Genomic DNA, 18,248 nt, shown 5'->3' on the forward strand with positions numbered 1-18,248 from the left:
GACCTCTCACCACACCACCATCGCCTACAACCCTGCAGCCAATGGATTGGTGGAGAGATTCCACAGGTCCCTGAAGGCGTCCCTCATGGCCCGCTGTACCGCCGAGGATTGGAAGTACCAGTTGCCTTGGGTCCTCCTCGGGCTGAGGACCGCCCCAGAGCCACTGGTGACCCGTCCGCAGCAGAGAAAGTCTGTGGGGAGCCCCTTGTAGTCCCAGGTAAACTCATCACTGGGGATCGCCACAACCTGACAATCCAGAGGCTCCGCGACATAGTCAGGAAGTTCGCCCCTGCCAGCGGACGTACACCGATAGGTCGACATGTTTCACACGTCCCGGCCTGTCCTCCACCACCCATGTCTTCGTCAGGAACGATGCCGTCCGCCCTCCACTAACTAAGCCCTACAGGGGGCCCTTCCATGTGCTCGAGCAGAACACCAAAGTATTCCGGCTGGCCCTGCACAGGAAGGACGACTGGGTGTCTGTCGACTGTCTCAAGCCCACACTGTTGGAGGAAGCTGTCGACAATACCACACAGCGCCCTCCGCAGGAACCGTTGCCTCCGTAGCCAGCCCAGCCCAAAAGAAAGTCACGTGGCCGTCCCCGGAAGCACCCAGACAGTGCCACAGCCAGCCACTCCTGTTCACACCTCATCCCCCAGCTGACTTCATGGAGCCGCGGCACTCTCCAGCAGCCCAGCAGATACCTAATTTAATCAGACGTTACCCACGTCTTGTGGGGGTGGGGAGTATTGTAAAGTCCCTGCTAAGCCGGTTTTCTATGTTGAACCGCCCGTTTTCTACGGTAACGCTCCTACGAGATTGGGTCAAGCAAAAATAGCCACATTTTATCTATGTAAATACGTACCTACTTCTAATTCATTTCCTCCTGTTTTCTTTGCACATGTGGTAGAATATTTTTGTGTCAGTTCTTGTTAACTTACCTTTGTGTTACTTGTATTTACCTATTATAATTAACACCGAGAGTAACTGACCTTGGGTCACCTGTATTCTATTGTATTCCTCTGTGTGACGTCCGCTCGCCGCCTTATAAGCGGCCTGCGTTCTAAATAAATTAGCAGTACATGTCCACCTTCTCATTATTTTGTACCTCTTATAAGGACAGTAGGGACAAATGTGTGAAAGCGATATTATTTTTTAAGAGAAAAGAGTAAAAACACAACAAGTCTTTTTGTTAGAATTCTTTATAAAAACAGGAGAAAGCGTATAGGTTCTTAAGTTAGCGAGGCAGAGCGGCAGCCCTCAGACCTTTCACCACCGCGAACTTTCAAATGTAGGGAGCAGTTGTGTTGTGTTGCCAGATGAATGAGTATAGGAGTTAGGAAGTGTTTACTAGGGAATTATCGCATGTGTTAGCGAGAACAAGTTAGCTAGAAGTTTATTCTAGAACAGTAACGGCCGAGAAACGTAGAATTTCTCTGTCTGTGATATTGGACTTTGAATTGACGACTAGTTAAAACATGTGTGGCGGTCTCTGGCATCCTGACGCCAAGCGAGTAAGCAGATATTTTATTCAAATTGGTGCACGGGCAAATCATTTCCAGTGTAGTAACAACAACATACAAAGTGTATATTCAGTAAAGTAAAGATATTGCTGATGTTTAAAGTTAAACAATTCACTTTTGCATTCAAAACCTGCATTTAGCAAAGAAAATAGTTTTGTTGTTTGTATCCATTTTCTCTACAACACTTCCCATTCTGCATTAGAGCGACAAAGCGACGAATTGGGCGACAAAGTGAGTCAACCCACTATCAGCTGTTTTCTCACCCACGTGACTTGGTCCCACATCTTTCATTCAAGCTGAGCGAAGTTTCATCACTTTTCAACCTTAACTCAAAACCTTCACAAAGACTTGGAGCCTTTCGAAACAATTTATGACTTTACTTACCATCACTTGTCAGGGCTAGAACGCATTATTAACCTTAGGTAGTTTCCACGAATTCATTTTGTAAGAGAAAGAGATCTTAACTTAACATAATTTCACAAACATAATTTTTTTTTCTCTTAAGCACAAGGTAAAGTGACTTTAAAATTTCTAACGTATAAGCGTCCCATTACACTGCGCTCTCAGAGAGAGAGAGAGAGAGATTTTTTTTTTCCTTTTCCTCATAACAAGTGGCATACAAAATTTATCCACGAGTATTGGAAAACCAACCCACGAATCATAAAAGCTAAATACAAAGAATTATCTCTCATTTAACCAACTTTTGATCTTTCAAGATTCAAGCTCATTATTCATTTATCGTATACACAGTGCACAAAATTTATAAGCACTTGTGCTCAGCGAATAATCTTGCATACCTGTGTCTTCTATTAAGTGCTTCAGCCCCTATAAATTCTTGTATGCCATAGAGTGCACAGACCACTATTTAATTACACGTCTATCAACTGCCGTGCATGAGTGGGTACTCATTATTCAAGACTTACGTATGCCGCAAACACCAAATTGCATATTGTGTGCAAACCCCATAACATTCCTCTCCTTATGTCAGGGAGAAGGCTTCCTTTCCCCATCTCAGGAAGCAATCTCTATTCTTTAGAATAGCCACCCACGAGTGCCACATCCCAGGTTCCCTTCCCACCGTGCCACTAATTTGAGGCACTGCCAACTAAGCCAATTACTGGAGCACTTATCTCTCTTCTTTCCCTTTCCTTTCTCACTGACTTTCTGCCGGAGTCTCTCCTTTCCCTCTTACTACTTGATTACCTTCTGCTTCAGGCAGAGGGCCATCTTCTTCAGTGCTGTTGATTGCACTGACCTTTAGTATTGCTCCACAGAGTGCACCGGCACCACAGTACCACCCAATTAAACTAACCACTCATAAGCCACTGCACCTATACCTAAGATACAAGAGTTCCACCAACAGTGCATCTGCCCATAAGGAATATTATACCTTCAGGAGCCCTTCCATACCTACCAGTGTATCTGCCTATAAGGATCAGACTTCCTTCAGGATCACTCCATCGGTGTGACCTTCGCACAGCACACTCAACCAAAGTGCCACCTTATTGAAAGGGTGCCACCCCCCTGAAGTGCCACCACATTACGGGACACTTCCACATCATCACAGACCATTTCCCATAGTCCTCATCATAAACTACAACCATGTCTCTAGAGCAGTGCCAAGCCCTCATGGACATGGGCAAGGATGCAGGGTTCACTGGACTGGAACTTGCCCAGTGGGTGAAAGAACAGCTGGATGAAATACTCCAGGTGGAACAAGAAGAACGAGATGATCAGAGGAGGTATGAAGAAGCCAAGACAGCAAGAGAATTAGCCCTCAAGGACAAGGAGCTCGAGCTGGAGAGAGTAAAGAAGGAAGGCAAGCAAGCCCTCCAGGCAAATGAGTTAGCCCTCATGGAAAAGGAGCTCGAGCTGGAGAGAGCAAGGAAGGAAAGTGCAGAAGCTCTAGCATCCCAATAAGCCTCTAACACCACACCTGCTGCCTCAAATGCTTCACTATCAAGCCTTAACTCTGTAGTCCCCAAGTGGACTGAGGACAAGCCAGAAGCGTAGCTGGAAGAGGTCGAGGCGCTCTTCGATAATTTCAACACCACTGAGGATGAGAGGGCCTTAATGCTGACCAAAAACCTGGAAGGTAAAGCGAAGGCAGCCCTCCACTGGCTGGAGCAGATTGAAAGAGGCGACATGGCCACAGCCCGTGAGGTAATAGCCAAGGCATACGAAATAACCCTGAGAAGTGGAGACAACGGTTCCAAGGTCTGGCCAAGGAAGCCGGCTGGTCCCGGACAGAATGGGATTGTCACAAGACTCATGCTGGGACCCGCTGGGACAACTCCATGAAATGCATCACTTTCGAGAACTTACTCAACAGGACCATGCTGGAGGATCTTTTCCAGTGTGTGCCTGGGCCTCTGGCTGTGTGTCTCAGTAATAAACAGCCACCCACTCTCAGGGAAGTCTGCCGCTTGGCCGATGTCAGGGAAACGTTTAATGTCTCACACAGCACGTTTCAGCGCCGCATAGTGCCACCCGGATACGTCTCAGGCTCAACACGCCCACAGAACGGACCACCTAGCAAACATACTTGCAACATCTTGCAAGAGGTACGGTCATGCTGAAGCCAAGTGACACTACAAGGCAGACAACAACCAGGGCAACAACCAACGGCAGCCTACCAATAACCGCTCACTCTTCCTCTCTTACCTCCGTACCACCTTCCCAGCAGACTGTCACTGCCAGGAGATCATCCCATCCCAGGGGACCCTGCTGGGACTGTGGAGTTCCAGGGCACTCTTCGTCCTGTTATTCCACCTGGTCGAAACATGTGCCTTATCCCCGGCATGTCAGCCTGATTAGTGCCACCTCCTCCCTGGCTGAGCCGCCAGAGAGGTCTCACCCTGAACGGGGTTGGACTCGGTCTGTCTCAGTGGCCCCTTTGGGTGGCTCTAGCCCACCAGTGCACCTACCAACTACTGCAGACACTGGCTGTGATATTAGCCTGATAGATTGGGCCAAAGTGCCATCCAGTGCCACCGTAGACAAGCAAACCAGGTGGGCGGTAACCTGGGTAGACGAGCAATCCTTGACCATTTCCACAGTCGAACTCACGGTGATCACCCCTTGGAGCACCCAAACTCACCGCCTTGGAGTGGTGAAACATTCGGCATGGAGTGGAATTCCTGCTAGGATGAGACATCCTCTTGGGATGTCCCACACCCTTGCCACTCTGTTGCCTGACTGTCTCCGCCAGTGAGGCCATGCCAAAATTTCCTGAGAGGGACACAGCCTCTGTGACAGCTGTGCCACTGGCAGCCCAACCTTCCGTTCACCCAAAAGCGAACTGGACCAACCAGCATCCCATTCCAGACCTATTCCGCAAATCTCACAACCAGACTGCCACTAAAACTCCTCCCTCACCACGAAGGGATACTACCAACTACCGCTGCAGGACCTGCAACATAAGAGGGCACTCCAAAAGATGGTCAAAGTGCCCCAGCTAGCTAGCCGCAGCGGCCACCATTTCCACAACCAACCCAAAAGGCTCGGTCCTCTCCCCAAGATAGGAATCTCTGTCATCTATCACTCCAGGTACACCGAGGGGTTTTGCACCCCTGGGTCCCTCTTCAGCCTCGTCTGAATCCAATTCACTGCCAGTGCCACTTGCGAGCACTAGTCAGTGCCAAGCTCTGCCAATCTCAGCCGGAATCTCCATACCAACCTTAATCTCTGTGCCTGGCCCTGAGTTAGTGCCAATGCCGGATCCAGAACCTGACATGGATCCTCCTATGGGAGATCCACCTAACCTCACAGATGTGGTCATCACCCATTGTGAGCCTCCGACCCCTGATGTTTCTTCTTCCCACTCTCTTCCACCTGCTGAGGACGACCTTCTGGCAGACCTGGACATTACCTCTTTTCTGGTTGAAGAGGGAACTGTCCGGCCAGGATGCAGACGCTGGCTCTACTCCCATGACGGTTGTTGCAGCAGCCAAAGTAGGAGAGCAGCCCGTAGCCACTGAGGCTGCCCCTTATCCTGCTCCTGACGGCACTCCTGGCCTTTCTCTAGAGTCGGTACCCTCATCATCTCCTAGGAATGGCCTAGCCAGACCTTGGAGGGCCCCAAAGAAGAAGAAGGGGCAGAAGAGATCCAATTAACAAATCAGAGCCACGAGCTCTCCTTGGCACTCGTGCCCAGTAGGCACATTGCCGCTTCCATCTCAGAGTGATCTCTGCCCCAGTTGCATTAACAAGTAACTCCTTAGGCATTTGTAACATACTAATCCTTTTCCAACTAACCTCCTTCAAAACCATTCCAGACCCAACTGATACCTTCCTTAATTGTATGCCGTGATTTATCCTTCAGGTTACTCATGTTTAATTTTGTTGCATGTATTAATTATAAAGCGTTGTGTAACTCATAATTCATTGCGTGCCTTAAGTCAGTGCCAGAATCTTAGGATAGTAGGGTTAGGTTAAATATATACTGTATGCATTTGCCTAAGAGTAGAGCTCTCCTGTCGTTAGCGACAGTTAGAAGAGGTGCTATACCCTTAGATAGGTTATGCCTGTTGTAGTGCATAAGTTAGCCAACCCAAGTACCCCTCCTAGCAGTTAGGTAGGTCCATTTAGCTATTGCAGTGCAAAAGCACAATTCATGTAGGGACGCTAGCTGACTAGTCGGGACGGATGACTTACTTAGCCAATACCTTCACACCCAAAAGGGGTGTGAATGCCTTTCCAAAGGTGGACTTTTTACGTATTTTAATTCCTTCCTCTTAGCCAGCCAGATAATATATCGATTTTTTAAATAAAAGAGCTTCTCAGTTAACTAATAGGCTAGGATTTAATGGCGGGAGAGATGTTAGGCCTCTTGTTTTGACTGTATGTAGGGGCAGATTCCCTTTTCCCCAACATCGCCTGACCTGGGGTAAAGGACAATGACACACCTTAGCTTCCTCTCCCTCACCCCCTCAATGACGTGGTGCATTTCCTTTGTTACGATAGAAGAGAGACTAGGAAGTTTGTTAAGCCTAAAAGGCGAAAGCCTTTCCGAGGGGGGGCTACTACTTTGAGACTTAGGGACTTAGTTATAAGGCCTCTTTCCCTGTGACCCTTTTACTGGCTTAGGAGTTGCTTTCAGATGTGGCCTGCTTGCGCATGAACGGATGCACTCGAAGATGTTTTTCGAGCCAAGGGGCGAGGCGAGACACAGGAGAGACGCACTCAAGATCCCGTGAAAAAACCGTATCTTCTCTTTCCTTTGTGTGGCAGTGGACAAGCTCCAGCGACCCAGTTTGTCTTGCAAAGAGCTCATGCAACAGCGTCAGGTATGTTTGAGTAGCAGTCTATTGCCAGTACAATTCTTTCTCTCCTCGTAAATTTCTCCCCAATTCCTCATTTTCAACTTTTCCATTCTCCTTCAAGCTCCCTCTTGTTTTGAGATTGACGACACAGCCCATGCTCTCTCTCTCCCCAGTGCCAATACAAATTTCAGTAATCAGAAGTAGACTACTTCCTTCATAGTGTTAAATAAGGGCTACTTAAATTAAGCATCAAGTGATTAAATTCTCCCTAGTGCATAGATTTTATGTGACAACTTTCCAGTGCATGTGATTACTAAGCCTGGCTCTTTATTCCAGGAATCCTGCTTCACACCTCAGTCAACCAAGCCTTGTAAATTAAGTCCCCTGGAATACTGCCATATAGAAAATACAAGAAAGTCTATTTACCTACCGATTGGAAGAAAGCCCCCTCAGCAGGTTAATTCACGCCTTATTACAATGTACATCCAGTTAACGACATGCTATTGACGTACTTGTGAATTTGATTCTTGCAACATTCTTACCTTTGTTATTTGCTGGCTCTTCAAATCCCAGCATCATTTCATTGCTTCATGAATAAATAAATACATTGTAATGTAAATCACTCTTTCATTTCCCATGGTGACCTTACAATATTTGATCTTATTGGTTAATATAAGGTAAGTGATAAAACCTCCTCCCTGCATTTTGTTTACAGACTGGCGTTCTCCTTTGGCCCAACTGGCAGTATTTAAATTAAAGCAACCCTTTCCTTCCTCCATGGACCCCCAGCTTGTAAGCATATATATATATATATATATATATATATATATATATATATATATATATATATATATATATATATATATATATATATATATATATATATATATATATATCAGCAGAACCTTTTTAGCAACTCCATTAAATATTACATCTACAGGCTTAAAAAGATTACAGTTACCATTAGAACAAATTTATTTTTCAAAATATCTTTTAGTTATTGTTCTCATAAAGATTAGTATATTAATAATAAGTGCGTTCTCTCCCAATCCTTGCATCTCTCAAAGAGTTCAAGTCTCTATAATCTAACGGGTATAACAATTTCATGTAGGCAAATATAAAATGTACATGACCTCATATTTATCCTCCTGTACAATATGGATGCATTAATTTACCAACAGTCTCCTACTTTGCCTGCACATGTATGTAACCAAACTAACACTCTAGAAAACTTACAAAGTACGGACATTACTTATTGCCTTTGCAATACAAATCTCCAACGACGATCATTATGCAAGCAGTAGGACCTTGAAATGATTACAACGCTTTGCTACAAATTGAGTCCCTTGTTATTAAAAAGCAAACAATTAAGTCCCTAAAAACAGAACCAAGCTCTTAATTGGGAAGAAACAGAAATATTCTGCTCCGTTATGCTATACCTCCATTTTTTGTTTTGTGTGTGCGTGTGTGTTTTTTTCTCAAAAAGCGCACTGAAAAGTCATTTCGCAATTTCGTATCCTGAAAGACAAATATATGACTGTTGGCCTATTATTATTGATATTAATAATAAATGTAATAGCTGCATATTATAACATTTCATCAGCAAGGACATATGAGGATTTTCTGTTGCAATGTTTATATATTCTCTGACTTTTCGACTCGCGTTTTGGCCGTCATCTACTGGAGTTTTCTAAAGAGAAATAATTAAGAGAGAAGGTGCATAAGTATTTGTAGCAGATGGGTGCGTTACAGTATCCAGTGGACGGTCGTGTTGAATTATCATTGGCCGATGTTGACGCTGTTGCATCTGGTCCCAGAAGCATCTCAATCTCCTTAGCCCAGTTGATGGGGTTGGCTGTTGCATCCCCCACTGTTATGCCTGGTATGATAGCCCACTCAGGTAAGAGATGACATCTGGTGTTGTTTCTATCTCTCCTTACCTCTTTCTCCCTCTTCTGATTTCTTAAATTCTTCCTACGATAGGAAGCAACTGGGGATTTACTGTGCTGATGCTTGGCTTTTTTTTTAAGCATGTGCAGTAATTCGAGAAGGTTTCAGCAGGCTGATGCTTAGTCTATGGTTTTTTTTACATGTCAGATCTTTTCTTCCAGGCATTTTATTATGATTATGCTGGTAATGATTAAATTTGGCCCCTTCTTGAAGGTAGCGGGGAGACGCTTCAAGAATGTGTTAGCAGTCATTCTATACATGGGTGGTGGAATTTGATGATATCCTACCAACGGGCACGTAATCTTGTGAACTACTTCTCTTCAAGGACGTTTCTGACGTTGAGTTTTCCTTGACAAATAGCTGGCTGGTCTTCATATTCTCATTGTAAATTATGAGATTGATCTTTTTCAGTCTGGAAAAACATGTTCACTAATTATTTTCCAGACTACCCTTCCTTCTTCCATGTGTCTATGTTGCATAAAATTCTCATAGGAGACTTTTACAACACCATCAGCGTTTCATTGTGCCAGTTATTCATGGTAATCTGGGTTTGCTATTCTACCATGTCTCTTCAAGTGAGGCAGCGTTTATAAGCACGCCAGACAAGGACGTCTACTACAGATCATATACATTTGTCTGAGGACTCGCCCTAACCGTTAAGGAAGGGGTCCGGGTTTATAGCTTGTTAAAGACCGTGGTAGATTAACTTGCCGGCGTCTGCTATACTTAGATGTCCAGGAAGACAAGGGTAGCGTCGACGCTGCGTTTGAAAATGAAATGGAGAACGAGCATAATTCAAAAATACTTCATAATATTTCCATGTCCTTTACATTTTTCATCCACACGGTGGTACCGGGAAGGCAGGGGCTTCTATCATAACTTGCTTTTATTATTTGAAATAGAGCAACTTTTAAACCCCTCTCCAATTAAGAGCAATATTATTTTTCCTCTATTCAGAAAGAAAATAGCATTTTCACCTTGCCCCTACCTTACACATTTATCATTCGGTTTCACATCTCTTTTCTAATTATTTTCTGTTTGACAAACAGAATTTGTCATATAATTTACAAGAGGTTTGAAATTTCTAAATAATAGTTCTTCATAGTATTGTTCATAAAGGCCACACTGCAGTTCTCAGTTGGTTGTCTACTACAATATCAGGATTTTATTAATTTCTTACTTGCATCCTTAATTCCATCTACTCCATTATCACTAGTAGTAATGCTGTGAAAAAAGGTTAATATTGATTCATTTGGTGCACTACCGTCCCGATGAAAATGTGCATTTGCAGAAACACTAGCAAATTTTAAAAACTCCACTATGTCTACGTATAAGGCAATCCAAAACCGTGGGCTTCAGTGTTTTCCACGACCACGGCTAATTTTAACCACGACACCAATTCATTTATATCAGACTGATAGCATATATATATATATATATATATATATATATATATATATATATATATATATATATATATATATATATATATATATATATATATATATATATAAATACTTGTATGTATGTAACCTTGTGCTCTATAGAAAGCTGAACCGCTTGACTGATCTAGACAAAATTTTGCATGCGGACTTCATTTGACCCAAGGAAGCTTTTTGCGTAGGTTTCAAGCCAGTACACCCGCTCTCTGGGCTACCTTATTTACTATGGATCCCAGCAAAGACCCAGCCACGGGGTAACATTTTCGGGTGGTGTGAAACGTGGAGTGTTGGGAAGTAGGTTCGCACACTTTTGTATCAACCGTGTTAACTAGTGAGAAAGGGGCTCTGCAGCGGCAGCAGGCCAATGTGTGACTCACTCAGTGTTGGGCCAAGTAATGCAACTTCAATTGAAGCCTTGCTTAAAAAATTTTCCTATACCTCCTTTGAATTCTTTTGTTGTGTAAAATATGTGTACTATCATTGAAAATGCTTTTATTTCTTGTGATTAATAATTCTGTCTAGAATTCATTGCTTTAAATAAACATGTTAATCAAAACCACACCATGTGTTAGTTCCTTTCTAAGGTAAATGATCGAATGTCATTCAGAGTTTTCCCGGGCAGCGCCGGGTTGGTCAGCTAGTAGGAAAATATAAGAGAAATGGGGGAAAAATTATGTGTACGTGTTTCAATAAGAAGCGTTTCTCCGTCTACTTTATCGACAATTTTAATGCAATTAAATATCAGGGAATCGCCTATTTTGAATGTGTATGTGCGGCTGTTGTCTTTCATGTATGAAGATTTCTTAACAGTTACGTGACAACGAAGCGAGAGAGAAAAGGAAAAAGTTACTTGTGTTGTAAAAGTATATAAAAGAGTAGAGATAATTATTAACAGAGATGTAATGCGGGCGTTTGGGTAGAATACATGGTACTGAAGATGCTGAGGGTAATTTGTTCAGATCAATTAAAATCCCTAAGAGAGTGAATAGTATGGTGAAAAAGTGGATCTGGAGCTAGGGTGTGTTAATTCCCCTTAGCTATTTGATTATGTGATGCGAAAAGTCAGAGAAAGGGTATCAAATGTAAAGCAAAATTTTGGGATAAGGAAATATGTGTTAAATGGAGTGTGAGATCACTGATATTTACGGATGATGCTTAGGAAAGGTATTAAGAGGCTGCAAAAAAACAATATGAATTTGATGTTTTTGTAAAAAGAAAAAGTTGAAAGCCAGTATAGACAGGATCAAAGTGATGATAATGCAAACCAGAAAGATTGAGTAAAAATGTTTATTTAAAGATTGTCAAAGAATGGAAACAGTTGACTTGTTCACGAACTGGGTAGTATATTTGAGGTAACTTATCTTTGGATGAGAGGGTAGCTAATTCAGAGACTAAAATACAGCATGAAAGGTTGCAGATGGTGTAATTCAAGATAATGTGGACGAGGGAATAAGTGTCTATGGAAAACAGAATTGAAAAGATTTAAGGAGCTTTTTTTAGGGCAATTGTCCTTTATGGAGGAAAGTTTTGATATAAATGAAATTTATTGTTGGCACAAATAAAGAAATTTGTGCTTTCCATGATACACTTTCTTTTTTATATAAAGGCTGGTGTAGGTACATAGATATAGATTTGATGGCTTCAGATGATGTGATCATGTGGAAAGACTAAAGGACGACAGGTAAGTAAAAACATTGTATAATTCTTAATTTTGGGAAAAAGTACAAGAGAAAGACCCAGAGAGTACTGGAAAGAATGGGCTTGACTTCCAGGAGTCAGAATTGTGTTAGCAAAATGGAGGTGAAGGCTCGCCCTGTGTACGGATGCTTGACACTGCTGATGAGCCTTATTTGTAGATGTATTAATCAAATAAAATTATATTAGGTTTATCTTGAATCTGTTATTTGAAACTTGACTTGGGCAGGGATGGTTTTAACCCAATCAGAAGACAGTGCATAACGTTTTATACACATAAACACACTCACACACACACACTTATGTATATATATATATATATATATATATATATATATATATATATATATATATATATATATATATATATATATATATATGTGTGTGTGTGTGTGTGTGTGTATGTGTGTGTATATATGTGTGTGTGTGTGTGTGTACAGAAGATCACATCCGAGAGAGTTGAGAAATTGCGAAGTTGTAAGTAGAGAGAGAGTGGTAGCACAGCCCAGGATGGACTTTTAAATCAGGAGCACAGTAAAAGTTGGGCCAGCACGTGTCCCACCAAAAATCAAACGGTGGAAGCTGACACAAGAGGAGGAACTGAGGCAGAAGTTTAAGGAGAGAGCGTTGAGGAAGTTAGATTGCTAGAGGGAGTACAAGAACGATGGAATCACAATGGTGAAGTGATAAAGAGAGTGTGCAGAGTGGTGTTGGGAAAGACATCTGGAAAGATACCTCCTGACGAAAAGGACACCTTGTGGTGGAATGATGAAGCGAAAGAGGTGATGAAACCAAAAAAGATCTTACCTTACAGACCTTACAGACCTTACAGTTCGTTCGGGTTGCCCCAGGTCCCTCAGTGTGAGGCACCTCTGATGTCTACCAGAGAATTGCTAATGCATCTTCCGGTATATTTTGGATCTTCCAATCTTGGATGGTCTGGGATGCATCTTAAATATTTGTCGAGCTTATTCTTAAACACATCTACGCTCACTCCTGATATGTTCCTCAGATGAGCTGGTAGCGCATTGAATGGACGCTGTATTATCGATGCTGGTGCGTGGTGGATTAATGCCCTCTGTGCTTTCCTTGGTTTTCCTGGTATAGCTTTGGGCACTATTAATCTACCTCTGCTTGCTCTTTCTGATATTTTTAGCTCCACGATGTTTTCGGTAATTCCCTCTATTTGTTTCCATGCCTGGATTATCATGTAGCGTTTTCTTCTCCTTTCAAGACTATATAGATTTAAGAATTATAGTCTTCTTCCCAGTAGTCAAAGTCCTTAACTTCTTCTATTCTAGCTGTAAAGTTGTACACTCTCTATTTGTGCAATATCCTTTTGGTAGTGTGAGTACCATATTATATTGCAATATTAAAGTGGACTACGTACGTACGTTTTATAAAGCATAATAATGTGTTCGGCTTTTCTTGTTTTGAAGTGCCGGAACAACATTCCCATTTTTGCTTTGCATTTTGCCAATAGTATTGCTATTTGATCATTGCGTAACATATTCCTATTCAGCATCACACCAAGGTCTTTAACTGCTTCTTTATTTGTGATTGTCTCGTTATTAGGTCCTTTATATGCATATAGCATTCTTTCTTTATCACCATAGTTTATTGATTCAAATTTATCAGAGTTAAATACCATCATATTTACCTCTGCCTATTCATATATTTTGTCTAAGTCTCTTTCTAGCGAGTTCCTATCTTCATCACAAGTAATTTCTCTACTTATTCTTGTGTCATCGGCGAAACTTCTCACTACCGAGTCCTTAATATTACTGTCTATGTCTGCAATCATAATCACAAACAGCAATGCAGCTAACACCGTACCTTGTGGCACACCGGATATTAATGTAGCTGAGAGACCGGGAAAAGTATAATCACTAAGAAGAAATGGAGATGTACATATGACATAAGAAGTAAGTAAAGAAGGCAGTTGCATAAGAAAAGGCGAAAACATTAGATGATATGAATGAGGAGCTGAAAACGCTTGAGAGGTAGAGAAAAATTAAGAGAATTGCAAAATCGAAGGGCACGAATACCACAAACTACTCCCATATGTTAAGGATGAGAATGGAGTGGTTTTATGCAATGAGGATAAGATAAATAACAGGTGGAAAGAATGTTATGAAAGCCAATTAAATTGAAAAAAATCCTAGAAAAATCATTGAAGATGGAGTCCAGAACCTTAGCATGACACGTACTATTAGCAGAAAGGAGGTAAAGACGGAGCTATAGAAGATGAAAAATGATTACGCAATAGGACCAGACGGAAATCCTGCAGAAGTATGGAAGAGTCTGGGAGAAGAAGGAATAGACATGCTGTTGGACTTAACAAAGAAAATATGCAGTCAAGAGAAGATAAAAAAAAAAAGTGGAGAGAAACCTTTATTGTGCCTGTCTATATAGAGAAGGGTGACACCCAGGATTATGCAAACTACAGAGGATTAACGCTAATGTCTCACACCATGAAAATCTGGGAAAGAACAATGGATCAAAGGATTAGGGAAGAAACATCTATAGGTAAAGAGCAGTTTGGGTTCACGCCAGTTACAGGTACGACAGATGCAGTGTTTTCCCTTCAACAAACGAAGGAACAACGCGGGAAAAAGAAGAAAGGACTGCACATAGTATTCATAGACCTAGAAAAGGCATACAACAGAATCCAGTGCCAAGAGGTTTGAAGGTGCATGCGAGCAAAGTGAACACCAGAGAAGTATATGAGGTTGGTGCAAGATATGTACGAAGGAACAAAAACAAAGGTTAAAGCAGCGTTGGGTTAAATAAATAGATATCATTAAGAATTCGTTTACATCAGGGATCTGCTTTAAGTCCATATATTTTTTACCTGATTATATATGTGTTATCTCAAGGAATAAGAGATCAATCTCTAGTGCATGCTGTTTGCTGATGACATCATGATATGCAGCACCAAAAGAGGGGTAATGGAATCAAATCTAGAGCAATAGAGGAAGGTATGGGAAGACAGAAGATTATAGATTAGTAGAAAGAAGACCAAATACCTTATTATCACATCTTTGTATATCAAATTATCTTATGTATGTATGTATGTACATACATACATACATACATGTGGAAGTTGCTAAGAATTTTTTGCTTATTAAGTTTGAAAGGGTAAGATAATTTGATATACAACGATGTGATAGTAAGTTGCCGTAGGTGAAAAGATGGGTCTGAGTGTCCCGAGTGCATGTTGCGACCGTGAATAAAAAATGAAATATAAGAATTGTAGCACTACATTTACTTGTGTGTGTGTGTGTGTTTTTTTTTTTTTTTTAATCGTAGTGATTCGCAGTATGTCTAAAAAGTTCCCAAGATTCGCATTTTATGCGAATGACCAGTAGAAAAAGACCAACAGTTTTTTTTTTTTTTCTGACAAATCAACAAAAGAACTCTAAGAACTGAAAATACTTAATAGTAAAAGAAAATGTTCTTAATGAAACTTTTTTCGTGCTTACTTCCTACTTCTGGGTATTGTAAAAAGCAGAAGGAAAGGAGAGTAAGAACACGGTCATTTGTAATAAAAATGCCCGGAGGCTCAAGTTAGAGGTTAGGTCCTACTGCGTAAGTCCTTTTATCGGGAGTCTTGCTTTGCCTTCCGACTGAATAAAATGTTAATTAATCTCGAGCTTTATAATACATATATTCACGTTAACCGAATCTGCCTTTCGGTTGCAACAGGTTTTGGATGAGCATGAATGAATGTGTTTTTCTATGCACGTATGAGTCTGCATGTAGTTTGTGTGTGTGTTTGTTTGTGTGTGCGTGTGCCTGAGAGAGAGAGAGAGAGAGAAGAAGAAGGTTGTGGGGGGGGGGGAGAGAAGAAGAAGAAGAAGAAGAAGAAGCGTAAGGGTTTATACATAATTCCACACAGTAAATGACAATTTTAACCAAACTGCGAGCAACTCGACCTAATATTTACATATTTGAATAAACTCACCCTCTTATATGGAACGAGCAAGAGCCGATTAGAAGTCAGTACTAGATGAAAGCAGAAAACTTCGAAAGAGAGGGGAAAAGGGTCGAGTGAAAGAACGAGGAACTGACATTTCAGAAAGGGGAAGATATTGAAATATGAAAGGGGAGTAAGCGATATTTAATGAAGAGTGATGTAAAATTGGAGAGGGGGGAAAAGAAAGGAAGAGTAATTGAGTTACTTCTGGAAAAAAAATAATTAAGGGAAAAAAGAGATATGTGAAGAAAAACAAGGCGAGGAGAACACGTAATGACAACTGTGTTTATATTTCGCATAATATGTAAAGAATTCTTAACGTGACGACAGTTTGAGCAGTATCTCAGGAAGCGAAGATGTCTTTTCTGCCTCAGTTCTGTATTTTAAACTTACTTCTTGAAGAAGACGTTTGCAAATAAATTTTACAGAAATATCTCAATGACATCATACATCTCATGCAAGATAAGATTTCATATTATGTTACGACGAGAAGTCAAGGAAAATTACTACAAGAGTCATGTACTGTTAGGAAGGAATATAATAAATTTATCCCACAAAATTACAAGATACGTATGTAACGAAAACCTTAATTTAAAGGTATATCATACAATAAATAAGCTCAAGAGGCACCGCTTATGATGGACAGTTGAATATAAATATCAACAGTAATCATGTAGCCTGGAAAACTAGTGCTGCAGACTATTAATCAGTCATGAAATATTCCGCTGCGGAAGAACAGATTACATCTCTTCATTTTTTCTAAAAAAAAAAAAAAAAAAAAAAAGCTGGTTTTAGATTAAAAAAATAATTTAAGAACGAATGGATAATATGCAAATTACTATTTACGCTTTCTTATATTTCCCTACGATTCAGCGTACAACTAATGTATGAATTCTTGTAATTTTCTAAACGTTTGTGTTGAGTTGAAAAAAGCATGAAGAGAACACTTGAAAGGTTCTTCGAAAAAGGCTCAGGGTTTCTCCGTTAGGCCAAACTATAAATGGTTACCAGCAATAGCTACGGTCAAGGGAAAGGCATAACGCTAGCAAACTCTATCCTTATCATGATGCCTTAACATCTACGTATAACCTTGGACTTGGGAAAATTTAACTAATTCTTTGATTTAGATTTCAATTCATCAAAATAAGTAAAAAAAAAAAAAAAAAAAAAAAGCTCTACAAACACAGAAAAAAACAGTATGTTACTCGTTTGTTTTCGAACTTTTAATGTGTGCACACACACAAGCCTACACACACACCCACACACAAACACACACACCCACACAGAAACACGCACACACGAGCGTGTGTGTATGCGTGTTTGAGTGCTTGTGCGTGGTAATGTAACAATTCTTTTTGATGTACTACCTTTATATAATTTAAGTCAGTATATCCAGGATTCTGGAACATTTTAATTCCTAATCCTTACACAAAACATACCGCTCTTTAATTGCCTCGCGATGGTAAATATTATTTTTATAAATTATTACTCTTACGAAAAATTACAATGATACTTCTATACGTTTTGAAATATATGTAAAACTCTGGAGCATTATCTTGATTTAAGGTCTCTGAATATCCTCAAAAAGATATACAGATTGTGATGGCGTATATCGTTCAGTAGCTTGTGGTGCAGAAACGTACTGAACTTTTTCTATCTTTAGATAACCTTGCGTTATATTTATCTTCGAAATTTACTACAGTAAAATTTTCAGAAAAAAACAATTCGTAAAAAAATGACTAGAATCATGAGAATTTTATTATGTGGTTTATTTCACGAGAAAACCTAAATAACTTGTAAATTCGTACGTTAACCTAGAACAATTAACGATAGCTACTGTTCGCTTCTTTTCATTTTGATATACTCACAAAATGATGAAAAATTTTAGATTTATGTGAAATAAAGAATAATTAAAAAGGTAACATTTATGCTTTATTTGAATGGTTATAAAAAAGTATACGACAACTCACTAGAGATTAAAAAATATAGATTCAAAAGAAGCGAAGTTTCTTTTATCTCAACTTAGAGTACTCTAATGTTCTCACGGATCCTTTTTTCCACAGCTTTAGAAAAATGAAAGTTTATGAAATTGATATGATGTCTTTGTCTTTTCCTTTACTCAGTTTAAGGATTTATGGCCATGAGGAATGTTGTTACGATGTTTACATTGACTGAAGGAAATTTAAAACAGCGTCCAGTTGTAATAATATATATATATATATATATATATATATATATATATATATATATATATATATATATATATATATATATATATATATATATATATATATATATATAAAAATATCAACAACACAGTCATTGGTTGTTATTACTGGTGGAGATTTAAAGTTCTTTGTAGGAATATGTACGCTATTATTAATGTGCTATCATG

The sequence above is a fragment of the Macrobrachium rosenbergii genome, chromosome 2 (genome assembly GCF_040412425.1).
Source record: "Macrobrachium rosenbergii isolate ZJJX-2024 chromosome 2, ASM4041242v1, whole genome shotgun sequence".
In the NCBI taxonomy this organism is placed as follows: Eukaryota; Metazoa; Arthropoda; class Malacostraca; order Decapoda; family Palaemonidae; genus Macrobrachium; species Macrobrachium rosenbergii.